This window comes from Oncorhynchus mykiss, chromosome 12 (assembly GCF_057628025.1).
Source record: "Oncorhynchus mykiss isolate SJ-2025 chromosome 12, ASM5762802v1, whole genome shotgun sequence".
NCBI lineage: Eukaryota > Metazoa > Chordata > Actinopteri > Salmoniformes > Salmonidae > Oncorhynchus > Oncorhynchus mykiss.
Genome location: NC_143033.1, coordinates 6,016,278 through 6,042,500, shown reverse-complemented (window position 1 = coordinate 6,042,500; position 26,223 = coordinate 6,016,278). Strand labels below are relative to the sequence as shown.

Here is a 26,223-nt window from a genome sequence, read left to right as displayed (position 1 = left end):
AGCCATGTGAAAGCTACCTGTGTTGCTGATATTTAATCCTGGATATGTGTAGTTTCACAGCCATGTGAAAGCTACCTGTGTTGCTGATATTTAATCCTGGATATGTGTAGTTTCACAGCCATGTGAAAGCTACCTGTGTTGCTGATATTTAATCCTGGATATGTGTAGTTTCACAGCCATGTGAAAGCTACCTGTGTTGCTGATATTTAATCCTGGATATGTGTAGTTTCACAGCCATGTGAAAGCTACCTGTGTTGCTGATATTTAGTCCTGGATATGTGTAGTTTCACAGCCATGTGAAAGCTACCTGTGTTGCTGATATTTAATCCTAGATATGTGTAGTTTCACAGCCATGTGAAAGCTACCTGTGTTGCTGATATTTAATCCTAGATATGTGTAGTTTCACAGCCATGTGAAAGCTACCTGTGTTGCTGATATTTAGTCCTAGATATGTGTAGTTTCACAGCCATGTGAAAGCTACCCGTGTTGCTGATATTTAGTCCTAGATATGTGTAGTTTCACAGCCATGTGAAAGCTACCTGTGTTGCTGATATTTAGTCCTAGATATGTGTAGTTTCACAGCCATGTGAAAGCTACCTGTGTTGCTGATATTTAGTCCTAGATATGTGTAGTTTTTGGTGTGTTCTAATAGAACTGTGTCCAAATAGAATTTATATTTGTCATCCTTATTTCCGGATCTTTTTTGGAATATCATTATATTTGTTTGTTTTTAGGTTAACGGTCAGAGCCCAGGTCAGACAGAACCTGTGGTTAACGGTCAGAGTCCAGGTCAGACAGAACCTGTGGTTAACGGTCAGAGCCCAGGTCTGACAGAACCTGTGGTTAACGGTCAGAGCCCAGGTCAGACAGAACCTGTGGTTAACGGTCAGTGCCCAGGTCAGACAGAACCTGTGGTTAACGGTCAGAGTCCAGGTCAGACAGAACCTGTGGTTAACGGTCAGAGCCCAGGTCTGACAGAACCTGTGGTTAACGGTCAGTGTCCAGGTCAGACAGAACCTGTGGTTAACGGTCAGAGCCCAGGTCAGACAGAACCTGTGGTTAACGGTCAGAGCCCAGGTCAGACAGAACCTGTGGTTAACGGTCAGAGCCCAGGTCAGACAGAACCTGTGGTTAACGGTCAGAGCCCAGGTCAGACAGAACCTGTGGTTAACGGTCAGAGTCCAGGTCTGACAGAACCTGTGGTTAACGGTCAGTGCCCAGGTCTGACAGAACCTGTGGTTAACGGTCAGAGTCCAGGTCTGACAGAACCTGTGGTTAACGGTCAGTGCCCAGGTCTGACAGAACCTGTGGTTAACGGTCAGAGTCCAGGTCTGACAGAACCTGTGGTTAACGGTCAGAGCCCAGGTCAGACAGAACCTGTGGTTAACGGTCAGAGTCCAGGTCTGACAGAACCTGTGGTTAACGGTCAGTGCCCAGGTCTGACAGAACCTGTGGTTAACGGTCAGAGTCCAGGTCTGACAGAACCTGTGGTTAACGGTCAGAGTCCAGGTCTGACAGAACCTGTGGTTAACGGTCAGTGCCCAGGTCTGACAGAACCTGTGGTTAACGGTCAGAGTCCAGGTCTGACAGAACCTGTGGTTAACGGTCAGTGCCCAGGTCTGACAGAACCTGTGGTTAACGGTCAGAGTCCAGGTCTGACAGAACCTGTGGTTAACGGTCAGAGTCCAGGTTTGACAGAAGCTGTGGTTAACGGTCAGAGTCCAGGTCTGACAGAACCTGTGGTTAACGGTCAGTGCCCAGGTCTGACAGGACCTGTGGTTAACGGTCAGAGCCCAGGTCTGACAGAACCTGTGGTTAACGGTCAGAGCCCAGGTCTGACAGAACCTGTGGTTAACGGTCAGAGTCCAGGTCTGACAGAACCTGTGGTTAACGGTCAGAGCCCAGGTCTGACAGAACCTGTGGTTAACGGTCAGAGTCCAGGTCTGACAGAACCTGTGGTTAACGGTCAGAGCCCAGGTCTGACAGAACCTGTGGTTAACGGTCAGAGCCCAGGTCAGACAGAACCTGTGGTTAACGGTCAGAGTCCAGGTCTGACAGAACCTGTGGTTAACGGTCAGTGCCCAGGTCTGACAGGACCTGTGGTTAACGGTCAGAGCCCAGGTCTGACAGAACCTGTGGTTAACGGTCAGAGCCCAGGTCTGACAGAACCTGTGGTTAACGGTCAGAGTCCAGGTCTGACAGAACCTGTGGTTAACGGTCAGAGTCCAGGTCTGACAGAACCTGTGGTTAACGGTCAGAGCCCAGGTCTGACAGAACCTGTGGTTAACGGTCAGAGCCCAGGTCTGACAGAACCTGTGGTTAACGGTCAGAGCCCAGGTCTGACAGAACCTGTGGTTAACGGTCAGAGCCCAGGTCAGACAGAACCTGTGGTTAACGGTCAGAGTCCAGGTCTGACAGAACCTGTGGTTAACGGTCAGTGCCCAGGTCTGACAGAACCTGTGGTTAACGGTCAGAGTCCAGGTCTGACAGAACCTGTGGTTAACGGTCAGAGTCCAGGTCTGACAGAACCTGTGGTTAACGGTCAGTGCCCAGGTCTGACAGAACCTGTGGTTAACGGTCAGAGTCCAGGTCTGACAGAACCTGTGGTTAACGGTCAGTGCCCAGGTCTGACAGAACCTGTGGTTAACGGTCAGAGTCCAGGTCTGACAGAACCTGTGGTTAACGGTCAGAGTCCAGGTCTGACAGAAGCTGTGGTTAACGGTCAGAGTCCAGGTCTGACAGAACCTGTGGTTAACGGTCAGTGCCCAGGTCTGACAGGACCTGTGGTTAACGGTCAGAGCCCAGGTCTGACAGAACCTGTGGTTAACGGTCAGAGCCCAGGTCTGACAGAACCTGTGGTTAACGGTCAGAGTCCAGGTCTGACAGAACCTGTGGTTAACGGTCAGAGCCCAGGTCTGACAGAACCTGTGGTTAACGGTCAGAGTCCAGGTCTGACAGAACCTGTGGTTAACGGTCAGAGCCCAGGTCTGACAGAACCTGTGGTTAACGGTCAGAGCCCAGGTCAGACAGAACCTGTGGTTAACGGTCAGAGTCCAGGTCTGACAGAACCTGTGGTTAACGGTCAGTGCCCAGGTCTGACAGGACCTGTGGTTAACGGTCAGAGCCCAGGTCTGACAGAACCTGTGGTTAACGGTCAGAGCCCAGGTCTGACAGAACCTGTGGTTAACGGTCAGAGTCCAGGTCTGACAGAACCTGTGGTTAACGGTCAGAGCCCAGGTCTGACAGAACCTGTGGTTAACGGTCAGAGTCCAGGTCTGACAGAACCTGTGGTTAACGGTCGGAGCCCAGGTCTGACAGAACCTGTGGTTAACGGTCAGAGCCCAGGTCTGACAGAACCTGTGGTTAACGGTCAGAGCCCAGGTCTGACAGAACCTGTGGTTAACGGTCAGAGCCCAGGTCAGACAGAACCTGTGGTTAACGGTCAGAGCCCAGGTCTGACAGAACCTGTGGTTAACGGTCAGAGCCCAGGTCTGACAGAACCTGTGGTTAACGGTCAGAGCCCAGGTCTGACAGAACCTGTGGTTAACGGTCAGAGCCCAGGTCAGACAGAACCTGTGGTTAACGGTCAGAGCCCAGGTCTGACAGAACCTGTGGTTAACGGTCAGAGCCCAGGTCTGACAGAACCTGTGGTTAACGGTCAGAGCCCAGGTCTGACAGAACCTGTGGTTAACGGTCAGAGCCCAGGTCAGACAGAACCTGTGGTTAACGGTCAGAGCCCAGGTCAGACAGAACCTGTGGTTAACGGTCAGAGCCCAGGTCTGACAGAACCTGTGGTTAACGGTCAGAGTCCAGGTCTGACAGAACCTGTGGTTAACGGTCAGAGCCCAGGTCTGACAGAACCTGTGGTTAACGGTCAGAGCCCAGGTCTGACAGAACCTGTGGTTAACGGTCAGAGCCCAGGTCTGACAGAACCTGTGGTTAACGGTCAGAGCCCAGGTCTGACAGAACCTGTGGTTAACGGTCAGAGCCCAGGTCAGACAGAACCTGTGGTTAACGGTCAGAGCCCAGGTCTGACAGAACCTGTGGTTAACGGTCAGAGCCCAGGTCTGACAGAACCTGTGGTTAACGGTCAGAGCCCAGGTCTGACAGAACCTGTGGTTAACGGTCAGAGCCCAGGTCAGACAGAACCTGTGGTTAACGGTCAGAGCCCAGGTCAGACAGAACCTGTGGTTAACGGTCAGAGCCCAGGTCTGACAGAACCTGTGGTTAACGGTCAGAGTCCAGGTCTGACAGAACCTGTGGTTAACGGTCAGAGCCCAGGTCTGACAGAACCTGTGGTTAACGGTCAGAGCCCAGGTCAGACAGAACCTGTGGTTAACGGTCAGAGCCCAGGTCAGACAGAACCTGTGGTTAACGGTCAGAGCCCAGGTCAGACAGAACCTGTGGTTAACGGTCAGAGCCCAGGTCTGACAGAACCTGTGGTTAACGGTCAGAGCCCAGGTCTGACAGAACCTGTGGTTAACGGTCAGAACCCAGGTCAGACAGAACCTGTGGTTAACGGTCAGAGCCCAGGTCAGACAGAACCTGTGGTTAACGGTCAGAGCCCAGGTCTGACAGAACCTGTGAAGACGATCTAGGTGCTGCTGTAACCCCTCTTTAGTGGGAGACAGCAGCACCAGGTCATCTGTCTACAGCAGACACTTGATTTCAGTGTTGTGTCGGGTGATACCAGGTGCTGCCGATTCTTCTAATGTTTTTGCCAATTCATGAATGTAGATGTTAAATAGTGTTGGACTTATTGGGCACCCCTGTTTCACTCCCCCTCCCTGAGAGAAGAAGTCTGTTTGCTTGTCGTTAATTCATTAATGTAGATGTTAAATAGTGTTGGACTTATTGGGCAGCCCTGTTTCACTCCCCGTCCCTGAGAGAAGAAGTCTGTTTGCCTGTTGTTAATTCATTAATGTAGATGTTAAATAGTGTTGGACTTATTGGGCACCCCTGTTTCACTCCCCCTCCCTGAGAGAAGAAGTCTGTTTGCTTGTTGTTAATTCATTAATGTAGATGTTAAATAGTGTTGGACTTATTGGGCAGCCCTGTTTCACTCCCCGTCCCTGAGAGAAGAAGTCTGTTTGTTGTTGTTAATTCATTAATGTAGATGTTAAAGTGTTGGACTTATTGGGCAGCCCTGTTTCACTCCCCGTCCCTGAGAGAAGAAGTCTGTTTGTTGTTGTTAATTCATTAATGTAGATGTTAAAGTGTTGGACTTATTGGGCAGCCCTGTTTCACTCCCCCTCCCTGAGAGAAGAAGTCTGTTTGTTGTTGTTAATTCATTAATGTAGATGTTAAATAGTGTTGGACTTATTGGGCAGCCCTGTTTCACTCCCCGTCCCTGAGAGAAGAAGTCTGTTGGCTTGTTGTTAATTCATTAATGTAGATGTTAAATAGTGTTGGACTTATTGGGCAGCCCTGTTTCACTCCCCGTCCCTGAGAGAAGAAGTCTGTTTGTTGTTGTTAATTCATTAATGTAGATGTTAAAGTGTTGGACTTATTGGGAAGCCCTGTTTCACTCCCCGTCCCTGAGAGAAGAAGTCTGTTTGCTTGTTGTTAATTCATTAATGTAGATGTTAAAGTGTTGGACTTATTGGGCAGCCCTGTTTCACTCCCCGTCTCTGAGAGAAGAAGTCTGTTTGCTTGTTGTTAATTCATTAATGTAGATTTTAAATAGTGTTGGACTTATTGGGCAGCCCTGTTTCACTCCCCGTCCCTGAGAGAAGAAGTCTGTTTGCTTGTTGTTAATTCATTAATGTAGATGTTAAATAGTGTTGGACTTATTGGGCAGCCCTGTTTCACTCCCCGTCCCTGAGAGAAGAAGTCTGTTTGCTTGTTGTTAATTCATTAATGTAGATATTAAATAGTGTTGGACTTATTGGGCAGCCCTGTTTCACTCCACGTCCCTGAGAGAAGAAGTCTGTTTGCTTGTTGTTAATTCATTAATGTAGATATTAAATAGTGTTGGACTTATTGGGCAGCCCTGTTTCACTCCCCGTCCCTGAGAGAAGAAGTCTGTTTGCTTGTTGTTAATTCATTAATGTAGATGTTAAATAGTGTTGGACTTATTGGGCAGCCCTGTTTCACTCCCCGTCCCAGAGAGAAGAAGTCTGTTTGCTTGTTGTTAATTCATTAATGTAGATGTTAAATAGTGTTGGACTTATTGGACAGCCCTGTTTCACTCCACGTCCCTGAGAGAAGAAATCTGTTTGCTTGTTGCCAATTTTAACCGCATTTGTTTTTAGTGTACATTGATTTAATAACATCACATGTTTTCCCTCCAATACCACTTTCTATTCGTTTATAAAAAAATACCTTTGTGGCAAATTGATTCAAATGCTTTCTTGAAATCTACAAAACACAAGTAGATTTTGCCTTTGTTTTGGTTTACTTGTTTATCAATTAGTGTGGAGGGTGTAAATGTGGTCTGTTGTACGATAATTAAAAAAAAAATCCAATCCGGCTTCTGCTCAGGACGTTGTGTTTGTCAAGGAAATGATGTAGTCTGCTATTTATAATACTGCAGAGAATTTTCCCCAATTTGCTGTTCACGCAAATTCCTCTGTAATTATTTGGGTCAAATTTGTCTCCATTTTTATAGATTGGTGTGATCAATCCCTGGTTCCAAATATCGGGGGAAATACCTGCAGTGAGGATAATGTTGAAGAGTTTGAGCCAATTTGAATTTGTGGTCTGTATATTTGATCATTTCATTTAAAATCCCATCAGCACCACAGGCCTTTTTGGGTTTGAGAGTGCATAGTTTTTCCAATAGTTCTTCTGTAATTGGGGTATCCACAGGATTCTGATAGTCTGACTGCTGATTCAAGGATTTGTAATGTTTCTTGTATATGTTTTTGTTCTGGTCTCTTTGTTATATTGCTGTAGAGTGCAAAGTGATTTCTCCCATATCCCCTTTGTGGATAGACAATTCCTCATGATGAGGTGTGTTTCATTTATTCCAATTCTCCCAGAAGTGGTTTGATTCTATGGATTCCTCAATTCCATCCAGCTGATTTCTAATGTGCTGTTCCTTTTTTGTTCTCAGGGTGTGTTTGTGTTGCTTCAGTGTTTCCCCATATTGAAGGTGTATATTTTTGTTGTCTGGTTCTCTGTGTTTTTGATTAGATATATTTCTCAATGACTTTCTTAGATTTTTGCAATCATTATCAAACCATTTTTCATTATCTGTTATTTCTGGTTTGCTCTTATGCTTCTTTAAATTAGCCAAGGAGGCTAATTTGTCAAATATAAAGTTTGTTACAAACGGCCAAATTTACACCTTCGTTGCTGAAGAAGAATATTAAGGCTAAAAAGTTGTCCAGGAGAGATTGTATTTTTTGGCTACTAATTGCTTTTTGGTAGATGTCTGTACTGTTTGCACTCCATCTATAGGCCTGTTTTGTACCATGTCATGCATTTGGCTGTGATGCTTCATGGTTGGGTTCTACTCTTCTCAGATACACTGTGATTTTACTGTGGTCTGAGAGAGGTGTTAGTGGGTTGACTGTGAAGGCTCTGAGAGAGGTGTTAGTGGGTTGACTGTGAAGGCTCTGAGAGAGGTGTTAGTGGGCTGACTGTGAAGGCTCTGAGAGAGGTGTTAGTGGGCTGACTGTGAAGGCTCTGAGAGAGGTGTTAGTGGGCTGACTGAAGGCTCTGAGAGAGGTGTTAGTGGGCTGACTGTGAAGGCTCTGAGAGAGGTGTTAGTGGGCTGACTGTGAAGGCTCTGAGAGAGGTGTTAGTGGGCTGACTGTAAAGGCTCTGAGAGAGGTGTTAGTGGGCTGACTGTGAAGGCTCTGAGAGAGGTGTTAGTGGGCTGACTGTGAAGGCTCTGAGAGAGGTGTTAGTGGGCTGACTGTAAAGGCTCTGAGAGAGGTGTTAGTGGGCTGACTGTGAAGGCTCTGAGAGAGGTGTTAGTGGGCTGACTGTGAAGGCTCTGAGAGAGGTGTTAGTGGGTTGACTGTGAAGGCTCTGAGAGAGGTGTTAGTGGGCTGACTGTAAACGCTCTGAGAGAGGTGTTAGTGGGCTGACTGTAAACGCTCTGAGAGAGGTGTTAGTGGGCTGACTGTGAAGGCTCTGAGAGAGGTGTTAGTGGGCTGACTGAAGGCTCTGAGAGAGGTGTTAGTGGGCTGACTGTGAAGGCTCTGAGAGAGGTGTTAGTGGGCTGACTGTGAAGGCTCTGAGAGAGGTGTTAGTGGGCTGACTGTGAAGGCTCTGAGAGACTCTGGATTTAGGTCGGTGAGGAAGTAGTCTACAGTGCTGCTGCCAAGGGATGAGCTGTAGGTGTACCGACCAAAAGAGTCCCCTCTCAGCCTACCATTGACTATGTACAGACCCAGTGTTCCACAGAGCTGTAGGTGTACCGACCAAAAGAGTCCCCTCTCAGCCTACCATTGACTATGTACAGACCCAGTGTTCCACAGAGCTGTAGGTGTACCTACCAAAAGAGTCCCCTCTCAGCCTACCATTGACTATGTACAGACCCAGTGTTCCACAGAGCTGTAGGTGTACCTCCCAAAAGAGTCCCCTCTCAGCCTACCATTGACTATGTACAGACCCAGTGTTCCACAGAGCTGTAGGTGTACCTACCTAAAGAGTCCCCTCTCAGCCTACCATTGACTATGTACAGACCCAGTGTTCCACAGCCTACCATTGACTATGTACAGACCAGTGTTCCACAGAGCTGTAGGTGTACCTCCCAAAAGAGTCCCCTCTCAGCCTACCATTGACTATGTACAGACCAGTGTTCCACAGAGCTGTATGTGTACCTACCAAAAGAGTCCCCTCTCAGCCTACCATTGACTATGTACAGACCCAGTGTTCCACAGAGCTGTAGGTGTACCTCCCAAAAGAGTCCCCTCTCAGCCTACCATTGACTATGTACAGACCCAGTGTTCCACAGAGCTGTAGGTGTACCGACCAAAAGAGTCCCCTCTCAGCCTACCATTGACTATGTACAGACCCAGTGTTCCACAGAGCTGTAGGTGTACCTACCAAAAGAGTCCCCTCTCAGCCTACCATTGACTATGTACAGACCCAGTGTTCCACAGAGCTGTAGGTGTACCGACCAAAATAGTCCCCTCTCAGCCTACCATTGACTATGTACAGACCCAGTGTTCCACAGAGCTGTAGGTGTACCGACCAAAAGAGTCCCCTCTCAGCCTACCATTGACTATGTACAGACCCAGTGTTCCACAGAGCTGTAGGTGTACCTACCAAAAGAGTCCCCTCTCAGCCTACCATTGACTATGTACAGACCCAGTGTTCCACAGAGCTGTAGGTTTACCAACCAACAGAGTCCCCTCTCAGCCTACCATTGACTATGTACAGACCCAGTGTCCCACAGAGCTGTAGGTGTACCGACCAAAAGAGTCCCCTCTCAGCCTACCATTGACTATGTACAGACCCAGTGTCCCACAGAGCTGTAGGTGTACCAACCATAGGAGTCCCCTCTCAGCCTACCATTGACTATGTACAGACCCAGTGTTCCACAGAGCTGTAGGTGTACCTACCAAAAGAGTCCCCTCTCAGCCTACCATTGACTATGTACAGACCCAGTGTTCCACAGAGCTGTAGGTGTACCTACCAAAAGAGTCCCCTCTCAGCCTACCATTGACTATGTACAGACCCAGTGTTCCACAGAGCTGTAGGTGTACCAACCATAGGAGTCCCCTCTCAGCCTACCATTGACTATGTACAGACCCAGTGTTCCACAGAGCTGTAGGTGTACCTACCAAAAGAGTCCCCTCTCAGCCTACCATTGACTATGTACAGACCCAGTGTTCTACAGAGCTGTAGGTGTACCTACCAAAAGAGTCCCCTCTCAGCCTACCATTGACTATGTACAGACCCAGTGTTCCACAGAGCTGTAGGTGTACCTACCATAGGAGTCCCCTCTCAGCCTACCATTGACTATGTACAGACCCAGTGTTCCACAGAGCTGTAGGTGTACCTACCAAAAGAGTCCCCTCTCAGCCTACCATTGACTATGTACAGACCCAGTGTTCCACAGAGCTGTAGGTGTACCAACCAAAAGAGTCCCCTCTCAGCCTACCATTGACTATGTACAGACCCAGTGTCCCACAGAGCTGTAGGTGTACCTACCAAAAGAGTCCCCTCTCAGCCTGCCATTGACTATGTACAGACCCAGTGTTCCACAGAGCTGTAGGTGTACCTACCAAAAGAGTCCCATCTCAGCCTACCATTGACTATGTACAGACCCAGTGTTCCACAGAGCTTCACGAGCTGTACTCCGTTTTTGTTTTTCACTTTATCATAGTTGTTTCTGTGGGGGTATGTAGGGAGGGAAAGGTTGTTGCTTCCTGTCTGTATGTGGGGAGGGAAAGGTTGTTGCTTCCTGGTAGGTGTTTATCCCCGTGACTGTTAATAGTGTCTTGTTCTTCTGCTGTTCTAGCATTCAGGTCTCCACAGACCAGGACGTTGCCTTGGGCCTGAAAGGGACTAATTTCCTCCTCTAGAATGGAGAAACTCTCTTCATTGAAGTAGGGTGACTCTGAGGGGGGAATGTACAGGTTGTGGACGGGTGTATTTTATACTGATAACAAGTTCAAACAGGTGCCATTAATACAGGTAACGAGTGGAGGACAGAGGAGCCTCTTAAAGAAGAAGTTACAGGTCTGTGAGAGCCAGAAATCTTGCTTGTTTGTAGGTGACCAAATACTTATTTTCCACCACAATTTGCAAATAAATTCATTAAAAATCCTACAATGTGATTTTCTGGATTTTTTTTCTCATTTTGTCTGTCATAGTTGAAGTGTACCTATGATGAAAATTTCAGGCCTCTCATCTTTTTAAGTGGGAGAACTTGCACAATTGGTGGCTGACTAAATACTTTTTTGCCCCACTGTATGTGGCACAGAGGAAGACGTTTTTATCTGTCAGGATAGTCTCCTTGTTGATTTTTAACCAGATAAAGAATTCTCCTGTTTTGATCAATTCGATTGAATGAATTAGTTAAGATGTATACCATATAGCATTCCCCCTGAGTCTCTGCCCTGTCCTGAGTCTCTGCCCTGTCCCGAGTCTCTGCCCTGTCCTGAGTCTCTGCCCGGTCCCGAGTCTCTGCCCTGTCCCGAGTCTCTGCCCTGTCCCAAGTCTCTGCCCTGTCCTGAGTCTCTGCCCTGTCCCGAGTCTCTGCCCTGTCCTGAGTCTCTGCCCTGTCCTGAGTCTCTGCCCTGTCCCGAGTCTCTGCCCTGTCCCGAGTCTCTGCCCTGTCCCGAGTCTCTGCCCTGTCCCGAGTCTCTGCCCTGTCCCGAGTCTCTGCCCTGTCCCGAGTCTCTGCCCTGCCCCGATTCTCTGCCCTGTCTGATTCCTTTTAGTTTAGTGGATGGTATGATTATCTCCCTATAACCTAGTGGACAGCCAGTGGAAACATCACCTCTGCACCATGTTTCCTGTAGTACTACAATATCAACATCATCCATTTCTTTCAGGAAGTCTGGGTTTCTGCTCTTTAGTCCAAAAGCAGAGGGCTTCAATCCTTGTAAATTCCAACATGCAACGTAAAAAGATTTCATAACTTGTTTTTCTTTTTTTCTTTACCTTCAAAATGAGACAAACACTCACAATCCAACAAGAACTATTAAAATAGGATTTTTAAATTAAAGTAAACTCTTATTATGCAAATGTGATTTGTTTATAATTTAAGATATAATTTGTGTCATGTCACTTGGGTGGGTGTAGTGTGAGGATGGTGGAGTTCTTGTGCTCATCTTACCGTGACCCTCGGCCTATCACATGTGAGCATCCATGACCCTCGGCCTATCACATGTGAGTGAGCATAGTAGACTCAGCATTTGTTTAATGTCCCTCATTTGGTTGGTGGGGGCTGGGCCAGTTGCTCCTCTCACAGCCTGTGCGTAGCTCTGCCTGCTGGGCTGGGCTGGGCTGGTCTGTCCGTCTGTCCGTCTGTCCGTCCGTCCGTCCGTCCGCTTCTGCTCTCTCTGCTGCTGCCGCTGAGAGACGTCCCTGTTGACCAGAGAACTCTATTCCATATGGGCCCTACTGAAAAGTAGGGTGGATTTGGGATGCAGGTCCCTCTCTCTCTTAATCCTTTTTATCTACCTGTAATGATTGTTTAAACTAAATGAATATATTGCCTTTTCTCCGCAGCAGTGCGCTCCCCTCCTCCCTTCTTCCTTCTCATTTTATGAAGCGAACTCCAATCCAAGGGGGGGACTCCAATCCAAGGGGGGGGGGGCATTTCCAGTTTAACTCCAGAATATCTTTCATGGCTGAGCACGTCTCCGTTTTGAAAAACATATTAGAAGGACTATTAAAACTCTTGAGCTTCCTCCTGAATGCTGATGCATGTCTCTGTCTCTCTGACTGACTGAAACATCCCCATTCCAAATGACTGTCTTCAACAGGGAACCGAACACTAGGTTCTGCCATTACTCACTTCTTTAGTGTGGTTTGTGGTTTGTGTTTTGTTTAAACTCCTTTGGTAGCTTATCAATACATTGATTGATTTCTGTTTTGGCTGTGATGAATAGGCTGCTATTTGTCTTGACTCTTCGTCTGGAGATAAAAAACGCAGAGAACAAAATGCAAAACACAAAGCGTAATTTAAATCCAAACCACCAAAAGTGAATAATATTTGCATGAATTCAAGTTAGTGGTCGCGGACCAGTCTGCAAGACAAATGTGTGTCCACTACATCAACGCTGATGTGTCCTTTAAACCAAACGATAAAGAAGCATTTCCACACGTCTTTTCTCTCGGGAAAATACCGTTCGTTTATGTAGATTTATGTAGATTTATGTAGATTTAGCTAATGGTACTGCCTGCAATAGAGAGCAGGGGAGGCTGGTGGGAGGAGCTTTATGAGGTAATAGAGAGCAGAGGAGGCTGGTGGGAGGAGCTTTATGAGGTAATAGAGAGCAGAGGAGGCTGGTGGGAGGAGCTTTGAGGGAGCAGAGGAGGCTGGTGGGAGGAGGTTTGAGGGAGCAGAGGAGGCTGGTGGGAGGAGCTTTGAGGGAGCAGAGGAGGCTGGTGGGAGGATCTTTGAGGGAGCAGAGGAGGCTGGTGGGAGGATCTTTGAGGGAGCAGAGGAGGCTGGTGGGAGGAGCGTTGAGGGAGCAGAGGAGGCTGGTGGGAGGAGCTTTGAGGTAATAGAGAGCAGAGGAGGCTGGTGGGAGGAGCTTTATGAGGTAATAGAGAGCAGAGGAGGCTGGTGGGAGGAGCTTTGAGGTAATAGAGAGCAGAGGATGCTGGTGGGAGGAGCTTTGAGGTAATAGAGAGCAGAGGAGGCTGGTGGGAGGAGCTTTGAGGTAATAGAGAGCAGAGGAGGCTGGTGGGAGGAGCTTTGAGGTAATAGAGAGCAGAGGAGGCTGGTGGGAGGAGCTTTGAGGTAATAGAGAGCAGAGGAGGCTGCATGGAAAGCAATTTCTAGACTATGGTGATAAGGAATGTGACTGACTATACAACTTGTAGAGGTGTGTGTGTGTGTGTGTGTGGTGTGCGTGCGTGCGTGATAAATAGGTGTTTTTGCAACTAAAAAAAAACATAATCTAATGAGAACATTCTTGTTATTATTCAGTCCGTACTTCACTAGCTAACTCATCTCCCACCTTGTATTTGTGTGTGTGTGTGTGTGTGTGTGTTATTATTCAGTCCGTACTTCACTAGCTAACTCATCTCCCATCTTGTATTTGTGTGTGTGTGTGTGTGTGATTATTCAGTCCGTACTTCACTAGCTAACTCATCTCCCACCTTGTATTTGTGTGTGTGTGTGTGTGTGTGTGTGTGATTATTCAGTCCGTACTTCACTAGCTAACTCATCTCCCACCTTGTATTTGTGTGTGTGTGTGATTATTCAGTCCGTACTTCACTAGCTAACTCATCTCCCACCTTGTATTTGTGTGTGTGTGTGTGTGTGATTATTCAGTCCGTACTTCACTAGCTAACTCATCTCCCACCTTGTATTTGAATCCTGTGTTAATCCTAATCTACGAAGAGGATGGAAGCAGGATGAGGCAGCAGTCAGCGTTGAGGATTTCCTGTCCGTCTCCTAACCCTCCCGCTCGCCTGCCGTTGAGCTCAGCTCACACTGAAATCTGAGTCCCAAATGACATGCTAGTCCATATGTAGTGCCCTACTTTTAACCCGAGCTCTGGTTTAAAGTAGGGCACGATGTTAGGGAACAAGCTGCCATTTAGGACAGCAGCCTGAGAGACGAGGCTGCCGCGGGGTTGGCTGAGTGATGAGTTGGGGGTCTTAACCTGTAGACTGGGGTTCGGAGCCGCTCGCCATATCTCCCCTCGCCACATTTCACCCCCACCACACCTCTAGTGCATCCCAAACGGCACCCTATTCCCGACATAGTGCACTAAATATGACCAGGGCCCATATGGCACTCATACAAGCCCAGGTCAAAGATAGTAAAACTATGTAGGGAATAGGGTGCCATTCTGGACAGAAATCCTGCAAGCCTGTCTTCCACAATACCCTCCAATCCCTGTTAAATAGGGGATGGATCTGATTATATAGTGTAGAGTAGACAAAGCCTTCGCACCAATTAGCCCTGCTGTACAGAGTTGAAGCTGTTATTTATGACAGTCCTCTCTCGCTTTGTCTCTCTCTCTCTATCTCTCGTCTCTCTCTCTCTCTCTCTCTCTCTCTCTCTCTCTCTCTCTCTCTCTCTCTCATGTCTCTCTCGTCTCTCTCTCTCTCTCGCTCTCTCTCTCCTCATCTCGCGCTCTCTCTTTTCCTCTCTCTCTCATCTTTCTCTCCCCCCATCTCTCTCGCTCTCTCTCTCTCTAATCATCTTTCTCTCTCCTCTCTCATCATCTTTCTCTCTCCTCATCTCTCTTCCTCTCGCTCTCTCTTATCATCTTTCTCTCTCCTCTCGCTCTCTCTTTTTCTCTCTCTCTCTCTCTTATCATCTTTCTCTCTCCTCTCTCTCATCTTTCTCTCCCCTCATCTCTCTCTCTCTCTCTCTCTCTCTAACTCACCTACCTAAGGCAAAGAGTTTTGACGCACACAACCTTTAATCTCATCTCACTGCAGAGTACCAACACCACCAGTCTTTAATCTCATCTCACTGCAGAGTCCCAACACCACCAGTCTTTAATCTCATCTCACTGCAGAGTCCCAACACCACCAGTCTTTAATCTCATCTCACTGCAGAGTCCCAACACCACCAGTCTTTAATCTCATCTCACTGCAGAGTCCCAACACCACCAGTCTTTAATCTCATCTCACTGCAGAGTCCCAACACCACCAGTCTTTAATCTCATCTCACTGCAGAGTTCCAACACCACCAGTCTTTAATCTCATCTCACTGCAGAGTCCCAACACCACCAGTCTTTAATCTCATCTCACTGCAGAGTCCCAACACCACCAGTCTTTAATCTCATCTCACTGCAGAGTCCCAACACCACCAGTCTTTAATCTCATCTCACTGCAGAGTCCCAACACCACCAGTCTTTAATCTCATCTCACTGCAGAGTCCCAACACCACCAGTCTTTAATCTCATCTCACTGCAGAGTCCCAACACCACCAGTCTTTAATCTCATCTCACTGCAGAGTCCCAACACCACCAGTCTTTAATCTCATCTCACTGCAGAGTCCCAACACCACCAGTCTTTAATCTCATCTCACTGCAGAGTCCCAACACCACCAGTCTTTAATCTCATCTCACTGCAGAGTCCCAACACCACCAGTCTTTAATCTCATCTCACTGCAGAGTCCCAACACCACCAGTCTTTAATCTCATCTCACTGCAGAGTCCCAACACCACCAGTCTTTAATCTCATCTCACTGCAGAGTCCCAACACCACCAGTCTTTAATCTCATCTCACTGCAGAGTCCCAACACCACCAGTCTCCTCTGACTGCAGAGCCCCAACACCACCAACCTCCTCTCACTGCAGTCCCAACACCCACCAATCTCCTCTGACTGCAGAGCCCCAACACCACCAACCTCCTCTCACTGCAGAGTCCCAACACCCACCAATCTCCTCTGACTGCAGAGCCCCAACACCACCAACCTCCTCTCACTGCAGAGTCCCAACACCCACCAATCTCCTCTGACTGCAGAGCCCCAACACCACCAACCTCCTCTCACTGCAGAGTCCCAACACCCACCAACCTCCTCTCACTGCAGAGTCCCAACACCCACCAACCAGTCTTTGCACCAATCAGCAGTCTAAGAAAGGAAACAGGAACTAAATGAGAGGGGAGTAAAAGTCTTCATGGTTATCATTAATGTTATATTTCTCCAAATAGGCTGAACTGTGCTTCTCTTTTAGCTCCTCTGTTAATTACAGCATGTTTAGACATGGTGCAATCGAAGAGGTCAACGTCATTTAGAAACCTGATACGGGTGAGAAGGAGTTAGAACTGCATACACACGCTGTACGTGTGTGTTAGTATGTGTTAGTTTGTGTTAGTGTGTGTTAGTTTGTGTTTGTGTGTGTGTGTTAGTGTGGGTGTGTGTGTGTGTGTGTTAGTGTGGGTGTGTGTGTGTGTGTGTGTGTTAGTGTGTGTGTGTGTGTTAGTTTGTGTTAGTTTGTGTTAGTTTGTGTTAGTGTGTGTGTGTGTTAGTTTGTGTTAGTGTGTGTTAGTTTGTGTTAGTGTGTGTGTGTTAGTGTGTGTGTTAGTGTGTGTGTGTGTTAGTGTGGGTGTGTGTTAGTGTGGGTGTGTGTTAGTGTGGGTGTGTGTTAGTGTGTGTGTGTGTGTGTGTTAATGTGTGTTAGTTTGTGTTAGTGTGTGTTAGTTTGTGTTTGTGTGTGTGTGTGTGTGTGTGTGGGTGTGTGTGTGTGTGTTAGTGTGGGTGTGTGTGTGTGTGTGTTAGTGTGTGTGTGTGTGTTAGTGTGTGTGTGTGGGTGTGTGTGTTTGTGTGGGTGTGTGTTAGTGTGTGTGTGTGTTAGTGTGTGTGTGTGTGTGTGAGAGAGGTGGGCCTCTGGGGGTGTTACAAGGGAGAATATCATTAGTTATTCGATTATTAAGGAATCTAATGCATCACTAATTATTACAGAGCAATTAACACCATCCTGCCATTCAGTGACTCTGTATTCAGGGGGGAATAAATCAAAGCAGAGAGTAATATTTCTGTTGTTAATCTTTTCCGTAGGTTGAAACACTCTGAGGCACGGTCCTGTAGCCTAGCCTAGCCTAGCCGCACTCCTGTCAACATTAACATGCCATGTTTCCCCTCCAGCTGTCGGTGTTCGTGGTAAAGGAGAGGAGTACCATGTTAATATTTGATTCCTTGAGTAATCACTGTCGTCGTCGTCGTCCCCCCACCCCACCCAATGTTGCCTCTAAGTGTGTATAATTAATGGTTGCGCTGCAGGCAAACACTTAAATATAGGACCGTTTTGTCCTAATTATAGACTTTTCTCTTTTGGTTTAAGTGAAAGCCTTTTACTAGCGGAGATGATTACTAATGCTGTTATATTGACTGTGGACCATTTACTGGCCCCGTCGGCCAATATGCTAATACACTAATATGCGAATGCTAATATGCTTATGCTAATACGCTAACATGCTAATGCTAATATGCTAATGCTAATATGCTATTGGTATGCAGTTTCCTGTATTTAAAAAAAATAAAATTGTAATAGCTCTTTGAAACCATAAGTGCAGGTATTGCTGCAAAGTCAGATGTGTAAGTGCTCTTGTACAACATACTAATAACACATAATATAAAGTTGTTTTTAAATGTTAGTGTTTCTAGAGCTGAATTATGGATTGCGTTGATGATGAAAACTAATCAATTAGTTATCTTTATTAGAGAAATATTGGACTAATATATAGACCTATAAAATAATATTGTACCTTTTTTTTTTTTTTTGTATTCGCTAATATCCAGCAACCTGTACATAATGCTCCAAAGCATTATAGCAAGCATTATAGATTGTAGCCTAGTGGTTAGAGCGTTGGACTAGTAACCGAAAGGTTGCAAGATCGAATCCCAGAGCTGACAAGGTACAATCTGTCGTTCTGCCCCTGAACAAGGCATTGAAAATATCATTGAAAATATGAATTTGTTCTTAACTGACTTGCCTACCTTTAAATAAAGGTAAAATAAATAAAAAATTGTCTTCGTAGCAGTTCACAATAGGGCTGACCCCACATGTAGTTGTTTGGATGATAGATAGGCTGTTAGTCGAACGACATTTCTTTAGTTGAGCCGTGGCAAAAAAACAAAAAGTTATCAAAATCATGGTGTCTGATTGGTGCCTGTCTGAGTTTTAGATTTTTGGTTCCAACCGCCGTGTCTTTGTGAGACACAGAGTAGGTGAACGGATGATCTCCACATGTGTGGTTCCCACCGTGAAGCATGGAGGAGGAGGTGTGATGGTGTGGTTCCCACCATGAAGCATGGAGGAGGAGGTGTGATGGTGTGGTTCCCACCGTGAAGCATGGAGGAGGAGGTGTGATGGTGTGGTTCCCACCGTGAAGCATGGAGGAGGAGGTGTGATGGTGTGGTTCCCACCATGAAGCATGGAGGAGCAGATGTGATGGTGCTTTTCTGGTGAGACCGTGATTTATTTAGAATTCAAGGCACACCAAGAAGAAGAGTGATGGAGTGCTGCATCAGAAAACCTGACCTCCACAATCAGCTGACCTCAATCAAATTGAGATGGTTTGGGATGAGTGAAAGAAAAGCAGCCAACAAGTGCTCAGCATATGTGGGAACTCCTTCAAGACTGTTGGAAAAGCATTCCTCATGAAGCTGGTTGAGAGAATTTTATTTATTTAGTTCACCTTTATTTAACCAGGTAGGCAAGTTGAGAACAAGTTCTCATTTACAATTGCGACCTGGCCAAGATAAAGCAAAGCAGTTCGACACAAACAACAACACAGAGTTACACATGGAGTAAAACAAACATACAGTGCCTTGCGAAAGTATTCGGCCCCCTTGAACTTTGCGACCTTTTGCCACATTTCAGGCTTCAAACATAAAGATATAAAACTGTATTTTTTTGTGAAGAATCAACAACAAGTGGGACACAATCATGAAGTGGAACGACATTTATTGGATATTTCAAACTTTTTTAACAAATCAAAAACTGAAAAATTGGGCGAGCAAAATTATTCAGCCCCCTTAAGTTAATACTTTGTAGCGCCACCTTTTGCTGCGATTACAGCTGTAAGTCGCTTGGGGTATGTCTCTATCAGTTTTGCACATCGAGAGACTGACATTTTTTCCCGTTCCTCCTTGCAAAACAGCTCGAGCTCAGTGAGGTTGGATGGAGAGCATTTGTGAACAGCAGTTTTCAGTTCTTTCCACAGATTCTCAATTGGATTCAGATCTGGACTTTGACTTGGCCATTCTAACACCTGGATATGTTTATTTTTGAACCATTCCATTGTAGATTTTGCTTTATGTTTTGGATCATTGTCTTGTTGGAAGACAAATCTCCGTCCCAGTCTCAGGTCTTTTGCAGACTCCATCAGGTTTTCTTCCAGAATGGTCCTGTATTTGGCTCCATCCATCTTCCCATCAATTTGAACCATCTTCCCTGTCCCTGCTGAAGAAAAGCAGGCCCAAACCATGATGCTGCCACCACCACGTTTGACAGTAGGGATGGTGTGTTCAGCTGTGTTGCTTTTACGCCAAACATAACGTTTTGCATTGTTGCCAAAAAAGTTCAATTTTGGTTTCATCTGACCAGAGCACCTTCTTCCACATGTTTGGTGTGTCTCCCAGGTGGCTTGTGGCAAACTTTAAAGACACTTTTTATGGATATCTTTAAGAAATGGCTTTCTTCTTGCCACTCTTCCATAAAGGCCAGATTTGTGCAATATACGACTGATTGTTGTCCTATGGACAGAGTCTCCCACCTCAGCTGTAGATCTCTGCAGTTCATCCAGAGTGATCATGGGCCTCTTGGCTGCATCTCTGATCAGTCTTCTCCTTGAATGAGCTGAAAGTTTAGAGGGACGGACAGGTCTTGGTAGATTTGCAGTGGTCTGATACTCCTTCCATTTCAATATTATCATTTGCACAGTGCTCCTTGGGATTTTTAAAGCTTGGGAAATCTTTTTGTATCCAAATCCGGCTTTAAACTTCTTCACAACAGTATCTCGGTCCTGCCTGGTGTGTTCCTTGTTCTTCATGATGCTCTGCGCTTTTGACGGACCTCTGAGACTATCACAGTGCAGGTGCATTTATACAGAGACTTGATTACACACAGGTGGATTGTATTTATCATCATTAGTCATTTAGGTCAACATTGGATCATTCAGAGATCCTCACTGAACTTCTGGAGAGAGTTTGCTGCACTGAAAGTAAAGGGGCTGAATAATTTTGCACACCCAATTTTTCAGTTTTTGATTTGTTAAAAAAGTTTGAAATATCCAATAAATGTCGTTCCACTTCATGATTGTGTCCCACTTGTTGTTGATTCTTCACAAAAAAAATACAGTTTTATATCTTTATGTTTGAAGCCTGAAATGTGGCAAAAGGTCGCAAAGTTCAAGGGGGCCGAATACTTTCGCAAGGCACTGTATATACAGTGTTTTAACAATGTACAGATGGTTAAAGTACACAAGGGAAAATAAATAAGCATAAATATGGGTTGTATTTACAATGGTGTTTGTTCTTCACTGGTTGCGCTTTTCTTGTGGCAACAGGTCACCCATCTTGCTGCTGTGATGGCACACTGTGGAATTTCACCCGGTAGATATGGGAGTTTATGAAAAAAAAAAAAAATTTTTTGAATTCTTTGTGGATCTGTGTTATCTGAGGGAAATATGTCTCTCTAATATGGTCATACATTGGGCAGGAGGTTAGGAAGTGCAGCTCAGTTTCCACCTCATTTTGTGGGCAGTGAGCACATAGCCTGTCTTCTCTTGAGAGCCATGTCTGGTTACGGAGGCCTTTCTCAATAGCAAGGCTATGCTCACTAAGTTTGTACATAGTCAAAACTTTCCTTAAGTTTGGGTCAGTCACAGTGGTCAGGTATTCTGCCACTGTGTACTCTCTGTTTAGGGCCAAATAGCATTCTAGTTTGCTCTGTTTTTTTGTTAATTCGTTCCAATGTGTCAAGTAATTATCTTTTTGTTTTCTCATGATTTGGTTGGGTCTAATTGTGCTGCTGTCCTGGGGCTCTGTGGGGTGTGTTTGTGTTTGTGAACAGAGCCCCAGGACCAGCTTGCTTAGGGGACTCTTCTCCAGGTTCATCTCTCTGTAGGTGATGGCTTTGTTATGGAAGGTTTGTGAATCGCTTCCTTTTAGGTGGTTGTAGAATTTAACGGCTCTTTTCTGGATTTTGATAATTAGTGGGTATCGGCCTAATTCTGCTCTGCATGCATTATTTGGTGTTCTACGTTGTACACTGAGGATATATTTGCAGAATTCTGCATGCAGAGTCTCAATTTGGTGTTTGTCCCATTTTGTGAAGTCTTGGTTGGTGAGCGGACCCCAGACCTCACAACCATAAAGGGCAATGGGCTCTATGACTGATTCAAGTATTTTTAGCCAAATCCTAATTGGTATGTTGAAATTTATGTTTCTTTTGATGGCATAGAATGCCCTTCTTGCCTTGTCTCTCAGATCGTTCACAGCTTTGTGGAAGTTACCTGTGGCGCTGATGTTTAGGCCAAGGTATGTATAGTTTTTTGTGTGCTCTAGGGCAACAGTGTCTAGATGGAATTTGTATTTGTGGTCCTGGTGACTGGACCTTTTTTGGAACACCATTATTTTGGTCTTACTGAGATTTACTGTCAGGTCCCAGGTCTGGCAGAATCTGTGCAGAATATATAGGTGCTGCTGTAGGCCCTCCTTGGTTGGGGACAGAAGCACCAGATCATCAGCAAATAGTAGACACTTGACTTCAGATTCTAGTAGGGTGAGGCCTTGTGCTGCAGACTTTTCTAGTCTCTTGAATGGAGGTATCTTCCAGGGCCCTGGTCAAAAATATAGTGGTCCTGAGGGGGGGGGGGGGGGGGGGGTGTTGCCGTTAGGGTGTAGACGTTAATGTCATGTTTTCAGTTGGTGATTCACCCCAATCTAACCAAGCCTGGTCATTGCCCGCTAGCCTTAACGTTCTCATTAAATGATGTTTGTCCTAATGCTCACTCTTCTTTTTGGTTTTGTCCACAGGCAGGTTCCACAATGCCCAAGACGAAGACAGTCATCAGACACAGAGGCTACATCCCAAATGGCACCCTAAATCCCTGGATTAGTGAACTACTTTTGACCAGCCCGCTATGGCCCCCTGTCAAAGGGAGTTACATTATATAGGGATTAGCATGTTATTAGAGACTCCTCCAGAGATGGTCATCAGTCAGTCTGAAGACGAACGGACCCGTGCACAACGTCATACTCCCCTTGATACCTAACTCACCTAGCTTCAAACCAAGGCCTTTTTTTGTTTTGTTTATTTTTTTGGACTAAACTATTGTTAATGTAAATATCTATATATAATTTCAGAAGAATGCTTATTTTGTGTCATATTTTTTTTTTTTTTTATAAAGGTAGAATATTGAGCAATACTATTTGAACTTCTGGGAACTTTGTTGCAATCTGCTGGATTGGCATTGCTAACTATTTTAGGGATTGAATATTATTTTCAAGGTGTGTAACACATGATTCATTTACATGAATATGAATGGAGAAAAAAAAACAGCCTCTTATTTAAGACAAATTTTATACCTTTGAGAGAAAAAATGTGTAAATTTCTTGCATCGTTGTTAGAGTAAATAAATCATTATATTCACAAGTGTTGGTCTCTGTAGTGTTCTGTAATGGGGTTATGATGTCATCTTATAAATGTGTGTCGCCAATAGCACCCTTTCCCTTTATACACCCTATTCCCTATGGGACCTGGTCAAAAATAGTGCACCGTAAAGGGATTAGGGTGCCATTTCAGACACATTCGATATGATCAACAAAATTGTATTTTATTTATTTATCCGTTATTTTACCAGGTAAATTGACTGAGAACACGTTCTCATTTGCAGCAACGACCTGGGGAATAGTTTACAGGGGAGAGGAGGAGGGGGATGAATGAGCCAATTGTAAACTGGGGATTATTAGGTGACCGTGATGGTTTGAGGGCCAGATTGGGAATTTAACCAGGACACCGGGGTTGACACCCCTACTCTTACGATAAGTGCCATGGGATCTTTACTGACCTCAGAGTCAGGACACCAGGGTTAACACCCCTACTCTTACGATAAGTGCCATGGGATCTTTAATGACCTCAGAGAGTCAAGACACCCGTTTAACGTCCCATCCGAAAGACGGCACCCTACACAGGGCAGTGTCTCCAATCACTGCCCTGGGGCATTGGGATATTTTTTAGACCAGAGGGAAGAGTGCCTCCTACTGGCCCTCCAACACCACTTCCAGCAGCATCTGGTGTCCCATCCAGGAACTGACCAGGACCAACCCTGCTTAGCTTCAGAAGCCAGCCAGCAGTGGTATGCAGGGTGGTATGCAGGGTGGTATGCAGGGTGGTAAAAGGAGTTATGATGAGAGGACGATGTGAAATTGGAAATGTTTTTTTTCGAGACCGGTTTCATCCCAAAACAGAACCCCAGACGTGGACTTCAAAGGTGACCAGGACGAGTCTGTAGCCACTAGTCAGTTACTGATGTATCAACCTGTCTGGCCTCATGTGAAGGAACAGGATTCAGGTCTGTTAACAGTACAGGAGACCAGGACGAGTCCTGTAGTAGTACTAGTCAGTTAATGATGTATTACACCTGTCTGGCCTCATGTGAAGGATTGCCACAGGATTCAGCTCTGTGTTGACAGTGCAGTTGTATCAAAACAGGATTCAGGTCTGTGTGGACAGTGCCGTTGTATAAATCTCTGGTGTGTAAAAACAGGATTCAGGTCTGTGTTGACAGTGCCGTTGTATAAATCTCTGGTGTGTAAAAAGCGGGATTCAGGTCTGTGTGGACAGTGCCGTTGTATCACACCTTACTAGACATCCTACAGGCTCTGTGACAATCTGTATTGCCTCCATATCCTGAACCAGAGTTTCTCTGAGATGTGAGGAAGCATTCTGTTGTATTTCACCAATGTTTGTCCGTCCCTTCCTGGTCTCTCACCGTTGTGGCTCGTATCACTCTAGCTACGCTGGGGTGGGGGGGGGGACCATATACACTGCTGTGCGGCGGGGGGACTATATTCACCGTCGCGCCGAGTGGCATTTAGCTTCTCAAATATCCCCATGGCGACGGGGACCACTAAAGCGTGTCAGAAAATGAATTCCCCGGCCTTATGAATTATTTACCAATATAACCTCTGTTTGCCTCTCTCTCTCTCCTCTCGCTCTCTCGCGCTCGCTCTCCCTCTCCCCTCTCCCTCTCTCTCTCTGTCTCTCTCTCTGTCTCTCTCTCTCTCTCTCTCTCTCTCTCTCTCTCTCTGTCTCTGTCTCTGTCTCTCTCTCTGTCTCTCTCTCTGTCTCTCTCTCTGTCTCTCTCTCTCTCTGTCTCTCTCTCTGTCTCTGTCTCTCTTTCTCTCTCTCTCTCTCTCTGTCTCTGTCTCTGTCTCTCTCTCTGTCTCTCTCTCTCTGTCTCTCTCTCTCTGTCTCTCTCTCTCTCTCTCTGTCTCTGTCTCTGTCTCTCTCTCTCTGTCTCTGTCTCTGTCTCTGTCTCTCTCTCTCTCTCTCTCTGCACCTTTCTGTCTGGGGTTGGCTGCAATACACATCATCACCAATTCCAGGTACAGCCTCCACCCATTCCTCCTCCCTCCCTGCAAACCTGGTAAACACTGGGCAGCAAACAGCCCTGCAGACACGGCATTACCACCTGAAACAATCCGTGGATGAATATGTTATTTGTCTGTTTTATGTTTATAACTACAATATATAGAATACATTCATACTATTTAAAAAATGGGTTAAGTAAATAAAATCTCATTTCTGGAGTAATATTATGTAAAAGTTTGAATATTTATGCCTCAATTGTTGGCTGACAGTTTGCTGAGAATACACCTTAATCCCTGTCTACCTGATAGATGTCTGAGAATACACCTTAATCCCTGTCTTCCTGATAGATGTCTGAGAATACACCTTAATCCCTGTCTACCTGATCGATGTCTGAGAATACACCTTAATCCCTGTCTACCTGATATATGTCTGAGAATACACCTTAATCCCTGTCTACCTGATCGATGTCTGAGAATACACCTTAATCGCTGTCTACCTGATAGATGTCTGAGAATACACCTTAATCCCTGTCTACCTGATAGATGTCTGAGAATACACCTTAATCCCTGTCTACCTGATAGATGTCTGAGAATACACCTTAATCCCTGTCTACCTGATAGATGTCTGAGAATACACCTTAATCCCTGTCTACCTGATAGATGTCTGAGAATACACCTTAATCCCTGTCTACCTGATAGATGTCTGAGAATACACCTTAATCCCTGTTTTCCTGATAGATGTCTGAGAATGCACCCTAATCCCTGTCTTCCTGATAGGTGTCTGAGAATACACCTTAATCCCTGTTTTCCTGATAGATGTCTGAGAATACACCTTAATCCCTGTCTACCTGATAGATGTTTGAGAATACACCTTAATCCCTGTCTTCCTGATATATGTTTGAGAATACACCTTAATCCCTGTCTACCTGAGAGATGTTTGAGAATACACCTTAATCCCTGTCTACCTGATAGATGTCTGAGAATACACCTTAATCCCTGTCTACCTGATAGATGTCTGAGAATACACCTTAATCCCTGTCTTCCTGATAGGTGTCTGAGAATACAAACAGTGTAGTTATTCCCTCCGTAAGGCAATCAAACAGGCAATATGTCAGTATAGAGACAAAGTGGAGTCGCAATTCAACGGCTCAGACAGGAGACATATGTGACAGGGTCTACAGACAATCACGGACTACAACGGGAAAACCAGCCACGTCACGGACACGGATGTCTTGCTCCTGGACAAGCTAAACACCTTCTTCGCCCGCTTTGAGGACAACACCGTGCCACTGACGTGACCCGCTCCCAAGGTTTGTGGGCTCTCGTTCTCCGTGGCCGACATGAGTACGACAATTAAAAGTATTAACCCTCGCAAGGCTGCCGGTGTTAACCCGAAAAGTTCCCCCCTGCCAGATTCCCTTCCCCCTTCGTGTGAACTCTAGCCACAAAATTATGGAAATTACAAAGGGGGGAGGGGTGCCTGCTTAAACCCCCCCCCCCCCCCTTCTAATTTCCTTAATTTTGTGACTAGAGTCAAATCATTTCTATAGAACTAACTTCACATCAGGACAGGA

General features: G+C 45.9%; 1 protein-coding gene across 1 annotated transcript in view; it reads left to right on the top strand.

The window, feature by feature from the left end:
* Nucleotides 1-22,709, top strand: part of mbd2 (methyl-CpG binding domain protein 2) — a 117,274-nt gene extending 94,565 nt beyond the window's left edge. The window contains 1 exon segment of the mRNA XM_036936779.2: nt 22,091-22,709. The gene's annotated coding sequence lies outside the window, so the exon portion shown is untranslated.
* The last annotated feature ends 3,514 nt before the right edge of the window (nt 22,710-26,223 follow it).